Source organism: Rousettus aegyptiacus, unplaced genomic scaffold (genome assembly GCF_014176215.1).
Source record: "Rousettus aegyptiacus isolate mRouAeg1 unplaced genomic scaffold, mRouAeg1.p scaffold_m13_p_4, whole genome shotgun sequence".
In the NCBI taxonomy this organism is placed as follows: Eukaryota; Metazoa; Chordata; class Mammalia; order Chiroptera; family Pteropodidae; genus Rousettus; species Rousettus aegyptiacus.
In genome coordinates, this window is record NW_023416307.1 from 102449500 (window position 1) to 102463336 (window position 13837).

The following is a 13837-nucleotide window of genomic DNA, read 5'->3' on the forward strand; positions in this document are numbered from 1 at the left end:
GCCATGAGTCTGGATCACAGCCAGAGCTGACACCCACACTCCACCCCTACAGGGTTGCAGCATGAGATCTGGCCTGGAAGGTGCTGCCTTGGGCCCACTATCCACAATAACAATATAAAAACAACAAAAGACGACCAGGCTACATGCTAAGAGTTAGGATAGCTACTTTCCACCACCAGGAGGACCCCAGGGAATTCCACCAAGTTATCGAGGGGTCTTTTCCCAGGGCACAGATGGCTTGGACTTCAGCATCCATTTCATGGAGGTCTGCCTGTGCCTACTTGGCATGATCAGGAATGTAAACACAGCATTCTACATGGAGTAGGGCACAGGTGCCACCCTGGGCAGCAGTTAGGAGGTCATGGGCCATGCGGTTTTGTAATGCTTTCCACATTTGCATGGTTTCATCCATTGAAAGTGTAGCATTCAATACCTGTGTGGTGTGCTGGGTTAAACTTCTACCTGCTATTCTACATCTATGGATTCCATCTCTGGAATGAATATTGCCGGTGGGTAGAACCACCATGCTGCCTGTTTCTGCTGGTTCCAGTGGCGATATATGGGATCTCAAATGTGAAGCAATTGGGGCAAAGTGAGTAATTTGTGTCCAGCTAAATATAGATGTCCCCAGGTACAATGTCTGGTTCAGTCAGCGGGCAAGTAGGTCCAGTTGTAGTGCCTGCAGACCCAGAGATACCCTGCAGGTAGCCAGTTGGTAGACCTTGGGAACATTAGCAATGGTGGTGTTAGCACACAGCTCGGGGGGTAGCCACCCCATGATATGGTTGGGCACAGATCTTACTTGCTCTATGCAGTGAGGGACCTGCTGCTGCCGTTCCACATGTTCTCCTGCCAGCCATCCCCACCCAATGGAAATGGCATAGCCTATGAGGGGTGGGGAGTTACAATGATCACGGTGGAGCAGCGCTTCCATGGCCTGCCATCGCTGGTCCCAATCAAGTGTGGTGTTCAGGTGCTCAGACATGTCCAATTCTCAGTCATAGCCAGAGTAATGTGCTGCAACAGTCCCTCGGCTACTTCCACTGGTAGTTCAGTACACATTCTGGAGCGGGAAACATTGTGGATAGCAGCAAGCACATGAACCCAGGACATGACATTGTTCCCTGTTGTCAGCCTGAATGATAGAATAGGGCAGACAAAGGGACCATTGGGGGCAAGTCCTGTCCTTCCCAGATGACACAGGCCACCTGCCCATCTTGAGATAGAAGGGTGGCTGGTAGAGGAGCTGCCCCTGGCCTGTGGTACCAGACAGTTTCTCCAAGAGCAGCAGGCCAGGGGTTCCCATCGGTGTTACAGTATAGAGAGGAATGGGCCAGAGGCTAAGGACAAAACTCCTGTTAACACTGACTCCTCCGCAGTTACTGAGAGTGACACTCGCAAGTACATGGACCAAATGCAAATCCAGGGTTCTACCCGCAACCCATTGCATAAGCCCTGTCCCCAGGGTTCCACCAGAGCCACCCATGGCTCTTATGTTACCTGTATAGTCCAGGGCCATGGCCTGGTGGCCAGTTTACCTGCTGCCAATGGTTCTGGGGCCGGGAAGAGCAAAGATCCCTGTTAGGCCTAGGGCAAGAACTGTTTAGCAGCGGTTTCTGGGCACACTTTGATAGCCCGTGTCAAGCCTGCTACGACCTTGCCAAGGGGAGATAATCCCATTTGCTGGGGCTGCTCATTCAGAAGGCTTATAGCCTGTGGAAAGTTAATGTGCCAATGGCATCAGCCCAGGCCCAAGGCATGCATTTTGTCTTTCAGCAAGCTATTGAACCGCTCTACCATTCCATCTGCCTATGGGCGATAAGGAACATGTAACTGCCACTGCACATCACTGGTGTGGGCCCAAGTCCGCACCTCCTGCCTTATAAAGTGAGTGCCTCTGTCACTGGAGATTATTAATAGCCAGTCATAGGCAGCTGCGAAGTGCTCCAAAGCAGTTACAGTATGGTCCTGAACCTGCAAGCTGGCCTGCTGCAGCACTGCCAGGAACATCCAGGGCACCAACCCGCTGCCTCCCAGTGAGCAGTTTGAACATTCGGCTCCAGCATCTCCAGGGCTTTCTCACGTCCTCTGGATGCAGCTTCACTCCATCCCAATTCTCTGAGAGCATCCATGTGGCCAGATACGTGGCTAGGAGAATGGGGTACCACATGTCCTCCACCTGGGTATCCTCTACCCAGGGACTGTCCAGAGTGCTGGGGGGCCATATTCACCTCATTCTGCCGACTACTCCACATTTCAGTGCCGAGCTGATCAAGAAGGGAAGGTTTTGGTGTTGAGATGCCCAGCTGAAAGAATGCATGAGGGGCCGACATGAGAATGAAATCGCAGGCACCTACTTCATTGCAAGGAGCATGTGCTTCTGCGCTAGGAGACTGCATAGATTTTATATATGCCAGAGAACAATAGTGGCATTCTGCCACACATAGGTGACACAATAATCTGAATCATATTTACATAAGAGGTGCAGGGGCTCTTCCACATTACTGTAACATTCTAAATCTGAAGCCTGATCCTTCACCGTGAGCCTGGATCACAGCCAGACCTGGAACCCACAATGATGCTACCTGTAGGTTTGTCATATCTGGTCTTTATTATGTTGAGGTATGTTCCCTCCATTCCCAGTTTGCTGAGAGTTTTTATCATGAATTGATGCTGGATTTTGTTGAATGCTTTTTCTGTATCTATTGATACAGTCATATGATTTTTATTTTTTGATTTGTTAATGTGGTGTGTTATATTAATTGATTTGTGAATATCGTACCAACCTGTGTCCCAGGAAGAAATACAATTTGATCATGGTGTATGATATTTTCAATGTATTGCTGAATTCGGTTCGCTAATATTTTGTTGAGGATTTTTTTCATCAGTGTTCATCAGGGATATCGACCTATAGTTTTTTGTTTTTGTTTTTGTAGTATCTTTGGTTATGGAATCAAATAATGGTGGCCTCATAAAAAGTTAAGGAGCTGTCTCTCCTCTTGAATTTTTTGGAATAGTTTGAGAAGAATAGGTGGTAATTCTTTGAATGTTTGGTAAAATTCACCTATGAATGAAGCCCTCTAGTCCAGGACTTTTGTCTTTTGGAAGTTTTTGATTACCGATTTGATTTCGTTGGTGGTCATTGGTTGGTTCAGATTTTCTGTTTCTTCTTGACTCGGTCTTGTGAGATTTTATGTTTGTAGGAATGTGTCCATTTCTTTCAGATTATTCAATTTGTTAGCATATAATTAATTGCTTGTTGTATTTTCTTATAATCTTTTGTATTTCCGTGGAGTCCATGGTTACTTCTCCTTTTTCATTTCTGATTTTAATTATTTGGGTTCTCACTTTTTTTCTTGATAAGTCTGGTTAAGGGTTTATCAGTTTAGTTTATCTTTTCAAAGAACCAGCTTTTGGTTTCATGTATCTTTCATATTGTTTTTCTAGACTCTATTTCATTTATTTCTGCTCAAATCTTTATTATTTCCTTCCTTCTTTATATTATTTCATTCTACTCACTTTGAGATTTGTTTGCGTTTATTTTCCTAGTTCTTTTAAGTGTAAGGTTAGATTTTTTTAATTTGAGATTTTTTTTTATTTCTTGAGGTAGGCCCATATTGCTCTGAATTTCCCTATTAGGACTGCTTTCACTGTGTCACATAGATTTTTGAGTCATTATGATTTCACTTTCATTTTTCACTAGGTATCCTTTGATTTCTTTCTCAATTTCATTGTTAACCCATTAATCGCTTAGTAGCATGTTGTTTAGCCTGCACGTGTTTGTGTATTTTCCAGTTTTTTTTTTCCTTGTAGTTGATATCTTGTTTCATATCATTTTGGTTGGAGAAGACATTTGATATGATTTCAGTATTCTTAAATTTATTAAGACTTGTTTTGTTGCCTAGCATGGAAAATGTTCCATGTGCACTTGAGAAGAATGTATATTCCGCTGCTTTGGGGTGAAACACTCTGAAAATATCAATTAAATTCATCTGGTCTAGTGTGTCATTTAAGACTGCTGTTTCCTTGTTGAATTTCTGTTGGAAGATCTGTTCATTGATGCCAGTGGGGTGTTAGAGTCTCCGACTATCAGTGTACTACTGTTCATCTTTCCATTTATGTCGGTCAATAATTGCTTTATATTTGTAGGTGCTTCCATGTTGGGTGCATATATGTTTACTAGGGTTATGTCTTATTGTGTTGATCCCTTTAACATTATGTAATGCCCTTATTTGTCTCTTATTATAGCCTTTGTTTTACATTCTATTTTGTCTGATATAAGTATTGCTACCTCAGCTTTTGTTTCATTTCCATTAGTATGAATCATTTTTTCCCATCGATTTACTTTCATTTTGTGTGTGTCATGTGATCTGAAGTGGATCTCTTGTAGACAGCATAAGTTTTGGCCTTGTTTTCTTATCTGTTCAGCTACCCTATATCTTTTGATTGGAGCATTTAATCCATTTATATTAAAAGTAACTATTGTATATAATAGGCGGTAACATCAGAAGCATGGAAGAATGAGAGATGTACCTAGATCTTTCCCCTTGAAATAACAATAAACTGAACATTTAAAACTCAACAAAAAACACTGAACCTTCATGCATGCACTTCTGAGTGAAGGATCTGCGAATAAGAGCTACCATAGGTTAGAACCATGGGAGTTGGGCGGTAGACTGGGAGAAACAAAAGATCTGCCTCTTGCAGCCACAGCTCCTGAAGGAGAAGGGGGAGGGGTAAAGGTGCAATGGGTTCCCTGAACAGCCCTGCCTGAGCTCCACTCAGTATCAGTGACCAGGAATCAGGTTATAAAGCTGAGAAAAGGGTTGGCAGAGAAGCAACAGCTGATTATTATTAGCTACAGTTGCAAAACATGAAGCTGAGCCACAGCCCCTATCCTCCCCAACCCATAAGGTACATCCCCCCATATCCTCTATGATCGAACACCGTGGAGCCCCATGTGAATCTGAGCAAATCATACTGAAATTATTGCTAACACTGATAGAGACTGAGATTGAGGGTAGTAAGTGTGATTAAATATTTATAAGAATAAAAGACATTATTAAGGCTTTATGTAAAGCAGGGATACTTGGCTTCTATTGGATAATTGGTTTCTATTGGAAACCAAAAGAAAAATGCCTTTTTAACAACAAGCTAAAGACAGACCTTTGTATAATAAATCTTCTTTCTGGGGGGGAAAAAGCAGAATATACTATCATTAATGCCCACACAGAGAAATAGTCCATTATACACCATGAACAACCAAGGTGACAAGGCAACTGAGAAAGAAAGAGAAAAATCTCCAGAAAATAAGCTTAAAGACATAGAAATATGCAACTTAAATGACAGAGAATTCAAGATGGCATTCTGAAAAACTTAATGGGCCCCAAAACAATTCACATCAACAATTCTAGGAATTGAAAAACAACTATATGAGCAGAATGAGTTTTTTAGCAAGGAGATTGAAACCCTTAAATAACAAAATAGAACTTCTGGAGATGAAGAACAAGCTAAAAGAAAAATGAAATGTTATTTTTCTTGGGAAATAGAGTCAGCCAAATGGAGGAAAGGAATAGGGATATTGAAGACAGAAATCTAGAAATCAGAAGGAAGAGGAGAGAAACCAGAGAATGAAAAATAATGAAAGATAAACACAAGAACTAGCTGATACCATCAGGAGAGGAAACATAAGAATAATGGGCATTATTGAAGGTGAGGAAAAGGAACAGGGATAGAAAGCATTTTCAGACAAATAGTTGATAAGAATTTCCAAAATCTCAGGAATGAACTGGAGCTTGGAATTCAAGAAATCAACAGAACACCCAATTATCTCAACCCAAGAAGGCCTTCGCCAAGACACATTGCATTAAAATGATCAAAAAATCAATGACAAAGAAAGAACTTTACGGACAGCCAGGGAAAAGAAGATGATAAGCCATAAAGGAAAACTCATTAGCTTATCATCGGACTTCTCAGCACAAACCTTATAAGCCCAAAGGAGTGGAATCAAATATTCAAACTACTAAATGAAAGGGAAAACCAGCCAAGAATAATGTATCCAGCAAAGCTCTCATTTAGATATGAAGGAGAAATAAAGACCTTTCCAGACATACAAAAATTGAGGGAATAGTCCACTAGAGGCTTAAACAATAAATAATTTGTTATTGCAAGATAGTAATGAATATTTAGCATATGTAGGGACAAATAGAGACGATAACAGAAAAGAAGAGAATTTAAAGATCAAATTTCACAAAAGGGAATGAAGATAAGACGCATGCAGAAGAAAATAGACTGTGTGTGTGTGTGTGTGTGTGTGTGTGTGTGTGTGTGTATAACAATCTTCTACACATTTATAATGGTAACCACTCACCAAAGATTTAGAACTGAAGTATCTAACATAAAACAAGAAGGACCAGAGGGAAAACCCACAAAATTCAATCAAAATAAATTTAAAAAAAAAAAAAAAAACACAAACCAGATACACAAGTACAAGGAAGCAATGGAAATACTGAGCTAACAGAAAGCAGAAGGTAGAATGGCTATAAGAAAACCTCATATTTCATTAATCACCCTAAAAGTAAATGGACTGACACAGAGTTTTTTGTCAAAAAACAAAACCCAACCATATGCTGCCCCGAAGAGACACATCTCAGTTCCAAATACAAATATAGGCTCAAAATAATAGGGTGGAAAATGATATTTCAAGCAAATGGCATTCAGAGAAATGCAAGAGTAGTGGTACCAATAGATGAAATAAACTTTAAAATCAAAAAGGTAAAGAAAGATACTGAGGGACACTTCATAAGGAATGAATGCACCAAGAAGACATCACACTTATTAATACCTATGCTCCAAATCAGGGAGCCTCGAAATACGTAAAGCAATTACTAACAGAATTAAAGGGAGAAACAGACCAAAGCACTATCATAGTAGGGGACCTAAAGACCCCACTGTCGGATATGGACAGATCATCCAAATAGAAATAAATAAGAAAGCAATGTCTTTAAATGACACATGAGACCAACTGGACATGATTGACATTTATAGAGCCTTCCATCCCCAAACAGCTACTTATACATTCTTTAGTGCACATGGAACATTCCCAAGGATTGACTACATACTGTGACACAGCAATACCTTCAACAAATATAAGAGGGTTAACATCATACCAACCATTTTCTCTGATCATAATGCTTTGAAACTGGAGGTCAACTGTGAAAAGAAAGTGGGAAGAACCACAAATACATGGAGATTAAACAACATGCTACCAAATAATGACTGAGTTAGACAAGAAATAAAGAGAGAGATCAAGAGATATGTAGAAATGATAGTACACATATCAAAGTTTTTGGGATGCGGCAAAAATGGTCATAAAAGGAAAGTTCATATCAATACAGGCCTATCTCAGAAAAAACAAGATCAAGCCCACATAAACAACTTAATGCTTCATTTTTAAAAAATAGACAAGGAAGAACAAATGAAGCCTAAAGTCAGCAGAAGGAAAGAAATTATCAAAATTAGAGCAGAACTAAATAAAATTGAAAACAAACACACAAACAAAAAAAATAGAAAAAATAAATGCAACAAAGAACTGGTTCTTTGAGAAGGTTAAGAAAATTGACAAACCCCTAACTAGGCTCACTAAAGAAAAAGAGAAAGGACACAAATAAACAAAATCGGGGATGAAAGAGGAGAAATTATGACAGACACCGCAGAATTACAAAGGATTATACAAGAATACTATGAAACAGTACATAACACCAAATTTAATAGCCTAGAAGAAATGGACCAATACTTAGAAAGATACAATTTTCCTTGACTGAAACTAGAACAACTGGAAAATCTAAATAGACTGATCATTAGTATGGAAATTGAAACAATCATCAAAAACCTACAAAAGTACAAGTAAAGGATCAGATGGCTTCACCAATGAATTCCATCAAACATTCAAAGACGATTTAATATCTATTCTCTTCAAACTCTACCAAAAAAAAAAAAAAATCCAAGAGGAGACACTACTTCCTAACTCATTTTATAAGGCCAATGTTACCTTGATATCAAAACTAGGTAAAGTTAACAGAGAAAAAGAAACTACTTACCATTATCTCTCATGAACATAGAAACAAAATGTCTGAATAAGATACCAGTGAACAGAATACAATAACACATTGAAAAAATTATACACTATAAACAAGTGGGCTTAATCCCACAGGCACAGGGATGGTTCAGCATAGGCAAATAGATTAATGTGATTATATCATGTAAATAAAGTATAAGAATCATATGGTCATGTAAATAAATTAAAGTATAAGAATCATATGGTCATATCAAAAAGCCTTCGACAAGACACAACTTCCATTTATGATCAAAACACTTAACAAAATTGGAATAGAATGAATGTGCCTTAACATAATAAAGGTCTTCTATGACAAACCCTCAGCCAACATTATATTTAGTGGTGAAAAACTAAAAATCTTTCCTCTAAGATCAGGAACAAGACAAGGCTGTCCACTATCAACACTGTTATTCAATATAATATCAGAGGTCCTAGTGAGTGCAGTCAGGCAAGAGAAAGAAATAAACCACCCAAATAGGAAATGAAGAAGTCAAACTGTCACTATTTGAGGATGAAATGATTCTATATGTAGAAAACCCAAAGTCTCCACAAGAATACAACTCAAAATAATAAGCAAATGCAGTTAAGTCTCTGGAAACAAAAAGCAATGTTCAAAATCCATAGTGTTCTTATACTTTAATAATGAATTATCAGAAAAAGAAGTGGAAAGAACACTTTCTTTTGCAATTGCAACAACAAAAAAATAAAATACTTAGGAATAAATCTAATGAAATATGTGAAGGACCTATATGCTGAAAAGTAGAAGACCCCATTAAAAGAAATCAAAGAAGGTGCAAAGAAATGGAAAGGTATTCAGTGTTTTTGGATTGGAAAAATTAACATAGTTAAAAGGACCTTATTACCTAAAGTATTATACAAATTTAATGCAATTTTCAACAAAATCTCATCAGCATAAGAAAGAAAACAAAAATCTTCAGATTTGTATGGAAGCACAAACCTGCAATTGCCAAAGCCATCCTAAGAAAAAAGGATGAGGCTGGAGGCATCACTCTGCCCAACTTCAAATTATACTACAAAGCAACAGTAATCAAAATGGCATGGTATTGGCAGCAAAATAGATACTTGGACCAGTGGAATAGAATCAAGAATCTAGAAGTAAATCCATGTTTATATGGGCAAATAATTTTTAACGAAAGAGCCAAAAACACACGGTGGAGAAAGGAAAGCCTCTTCAATAAATGGTGCAGGGAAAACTGGAAACCCATCTGCAAAAGAATGAAACTAGACTGGTGTCTACCACCACTCACCAAAATTAACTCAAAATGGATTAAGGACCTGAATATAAGACCTGAAACAATACAATACATAGAAGAAAACTTAGGAACTAAACCTAAAGACCTTGGATTTAAAGAGGATTTTATGAATTTGACCTCAAAGGTGAGGGAATTAAAAGCTAAAATAAATGAATGGGATTATATCAAACCAAAAATCTTCTGCAGAGCAAAAGGATACATCAACAAGGTAAAGAGACAACCATCCAAATGGGAAAATATACTTGCAAGCAATGCCTCCAATAAGGGCCTAATATTCAAAATATAAAAAGAACTCAAACAACTGAGTAACAACAAAAAAAAACAATCCAATTAAAAAATGGACAGAGGACCTGTACAGACACTTCTCCCGAGAAGACATACAGATGGTCAACAATCATGAAGAGATGTTCAATGTCCCTAGCTGTTAGGGAAATGCAAATCAATACCGCAATAAAATACCATCTCACACTGGTTAGGATAGCTATTATCAACAGGAAAAGTAATAAATGTTGGAGAGGATGCAGAGAAAAAGAAACCCTCATACACTGCTGGTGGGACTGCAAATTGGTACAGTCACTATGCAAAACAATATGGAGGTTCTTCAAAAAACCAAGAATTATGTCTATGGCCATGCTACCCTGAACAAGCCCCATCCTGTCTGATCTTGGAAGGTAAGCAAGGTTGGGCCTAGTTAGTACTTGGATGGGAGACCACCTTGGAAGACCAGGTGCTATAGGCATAAAAAATGAAAAAATAAGGGATTGTAAGCTGACAAGATCTTTGCAATCTGTGAGGTTAACCAAGGGTTGCCTTGCCTAAAAAATAATAAAAAAACAAACAAAACTAAGAATTGATCTATCATATTATCTAGAAATTTCTCTACTAGATATTTTCTCCAAAGTCTTGAAAACTCCTATCTGAATAGACATTTGCACACCAATGACCATAGCAGCTTTATTCACAGTTCCCAGGATATGGAAGCAACCAACTGAGTGTCCTACAATAGATGATTGGCTAAAGAAGCTGTGGTATATATATATGTATATATATATATATATATATACATATATATACATATATATATATACACACACACAAAGGAATATTACTCAGCCATAAGAAGAGATGAAATTTATCCATTTTTCACAACATGAATGGTCCTTGAGATAATCATGCTAAGCGAAATAAGCCAGACAGAAAAAGGTAAAAAGCACATGATATCACTTATTCGTGAGATAAGAACCTAAAAGTAACAAACAGGAGAAACAAAGAGAGACTCATGGACAAGGACAATAAACTAGTGGTTACCAGAGGGTAGGGGGTAGGGAGTATTTGACGGAGTAAAAGGAGTCAAATATGTGGTAACAAAAAGAAATCTAACTATTGGTGGTGAACATAGAATGCTATATATATGCCTTACTGTTGAATTGAACAGTTGAAATGTAATGGATTTGAATAACTAATGTCGTCATAATTAAATAAATAGATAAAAAGATAAATGGTTTTCCATGAGAAAAAAAAGTAAATAAAATAGTCACTGAACCAAGAGTGAAAGGACCCCAGTTATCCCACTTCTGTGTATTTAAAGAACCCCAGAACACTACTTTGAAAGGACATGTGAATTCATATATTCATTGCAGCATTATTTATAGTAGGATAGATATGGAGGCATCCTAGGTGTCTATGAGTGGATGAATAGATAACAAAGATGTGGTATATATACACAATGGAATATTATTGAGCCATAAAAAAGAATCAAATCTTGCTATCTGCAGCAATCTGTATGGACCTACAGCGTATTATGCTGGATGGAGTAAATCAGACAAAGACAAATGTCATATGTATAATCTAGATAGTAGGATAAACAAACAACAGAAACAAGGTCATAGCTACAGAGAGCATTTTGATGGTTGTCCAATTTGGGTGAAGGGAAGAGGAAATTAAGAGATACAAATTTGTAGTTACAAAATAGTCATGGGATGTAGAATTTATCATGAGGAAAACAGTCAGTAGTATTGTAATAACTATGTATGGTGTCAGTTGGGTACTGATCGGGGTGATCACTTCATAAGTTATATTAATGTCTAATCACTGTTGTACACCTGAAACAATATATTGTATGTCAAATATAATTGAAAAAAATAATTATTGATAGGTACATAGTTATTGCTATTTCATTATTTGTACTTATGGGGGTTTTCCCCCTGTATACAGAAGTCCCCTTAGCATTTCTTGTAATTATGGCTTATTGGTGATGAATTTATTTAGCTTTTTCTTGGCTGGAAATCTGTTTATTTCTTGTCACTTTCATTTGATAGCTTTGCTGAGTAGAATAGTCTTGGTTGTAGGTTCTTGTTTTTTTTCATTACTTTGAATATTTTATGTCAATTCTCTCTGGCCTGCAAAGTTTCTTTTGATAAATCAGCTGACATTCTTATGGGCATCCTCTTAAAAGTAACTAACTGCCTTTCTCTTGCTGCTTTTAACTTTTGTCTTTAACCTTTGGCATTTTAACAATGATGTGTCTAAGTGTTGGTCTATTTGGGTTCTTCTTGTTTGAGACTGTGCTTCCTGGGCTTATATATCTATTTACTTCTCCAGTTTAGGGAAGTTTTCTATCATTATTTCTTTAAATAGTTTCTTAATCCTTTGCTCTCTCTTCTCCTCCTAGTACCCTTATGATGCAGATGTTAGTATGTTTGATGTTGTCCCAGAAGTCTCTTAAACTTTACTCATTTTTTTGATTTTTTTTTTCTCTTGCTGTTCCTACTGGATGTTTTCTGCTACCTTGTTTTGTAACTGACCAATTTGATCCTCTAATCTCCTGTTGATTCTTTTAGTGTATTCTTCATTTCAGTTATTATATTCCTCATTTTCACTGATTATTTTTTATGGCTTGTCTATCCTATTTTTATGCTATCTCTCTGTTGTAGTCTTCACTGAGATCATCTATTCTCCCCTTAAGTTTATTAAGCATCCTTATAAGTGTTTCAAACTGTCTCTAGTAAGTTGCTTTCCTTTATTTTGTTTATTTCCTGAAGTTTTTTGTTGTTTCATTTGGAGCATTTTTTTTTCTCATTTCAGTTGCCTCTCTGTGTTTGTTTCTATATATTAGGAAGAAGTAATAGTGAAGTATAATTAGTTAACTCGTTATGTATGTATATCATCTGCTTCTAACCAGAGTGTAAAAAAGTGTAAGAAAAACTGTTGCCTGATGCCTCAGACAGTTATTTCTACTTCTTAGGCACTTTGACTTTGTTTCTCTATCTCTCTGTTTCTCTGTCTCTCTGTCTCTCTCTCTCTCTCTCTGTCTCTCTCTCTCTCTCTGTGTGTGTGTGTGTGTGTGTGTGTGTGTGTGTGAAAATGGTTTGTAATTCTACTAAGAATTTGTTGTGATGTCCATTGTCACTAAGATTTACCCACTGACTGTACTAGAAAAGATTGTATGGTTTAAGGGGATGCAGACCGAGTCTTGTTGCTCTTAGCTATATCCCTGGTGCTAGCACACCATCTGATCCAAGTGGCTCCAAATATCTATTTGTAGAAAGAGGGAGCCCTCGGAATTTATTTCGTAGTTCATGGACTCAGTATCTGACTTTCTTCTCTAAAAAAGAGATGCAATAGCATGTCAGAAAACCAACTTCCACTCTAAGTCCACTTTCTTGAGCTCTTTGCTCTATTTCCTTAATAAACTGGAGAAATATTTCTGCCAGAAACATGTGTCTTGTGCTTATTCTTTCTGCTACCTGCAGTTTTTGTGCAAATTACTATAAAAATCCAAGAATTTTTTTTTAAATGATAATGAAGCAATGACGGCAGTATGAATTTAATTTTTCAAAGTTAATTATATTTTTGCTATTGAAGCATAAATTGACTCAAAAGCAGAGGCTTAGTTTAGAGTTTGTAACTCTTGGTAGAGTAGGTTTTTTTTCACTTGGTTCTGCAATAGCTGCATTTATTTTCTGTCTTTTTGATAGGGTTAGTTCCTACTACTCTTTGCCTTAGTGGTGTTAAGTGATGATTATTAAAAATTATAATGAAGAGAATCAGAATCATTGGGTCACATTCAAGAATAGGGTTATGTCATGCTTTCTGAGGTGTGGAGCGTATATTCCCCCTACCCCTGCAAATGACTGACAATGATATCTTCTAGGCTGTCAGTTGCTGGCGCTGATACCTGCAGGTATGCCTAAGCTGTTCGCTAGTGACAGCAATGCATAGTATGGAATTCTGAAAGCAATGTGAGGAATAGAGGGATCCATGGAAAGCAAGAAGAAGTGATATGAAAGTGTTAAGAAGGTGGGAGGGCAGACTAGTGGTCAATCTTGCTGAAGGGAAAGTTATCTGAAGGCTAGAGCTATCCCTGTTATTTTTATTTCATTGAGAGTGAGGGTCTTTAAAGTTATCTTGGGTTACTTTGTAATAATGCAGCATATGCACATTTAAC

General features: G+C 37.6%; 1 protein-coding gene and 1 pseudogene across 5 annotated transcripts in view; both read left to right on the forward strand.

Annotated features, from left to right (window-relative positions):
• TAFA4 (TAFA chemokine like family member 4) overlaps window positions 1-13837 on the forward strand; it is a 155248-nt gene that overhangs the window by 92968 nt on the left and 48443 nt on the right. The gene's annotated exons all lie outside the window — the stretch shown is intronic.
• On the forward strand, window positions 10011-10129 carry LOC118602692 (annotated as a pseudogene).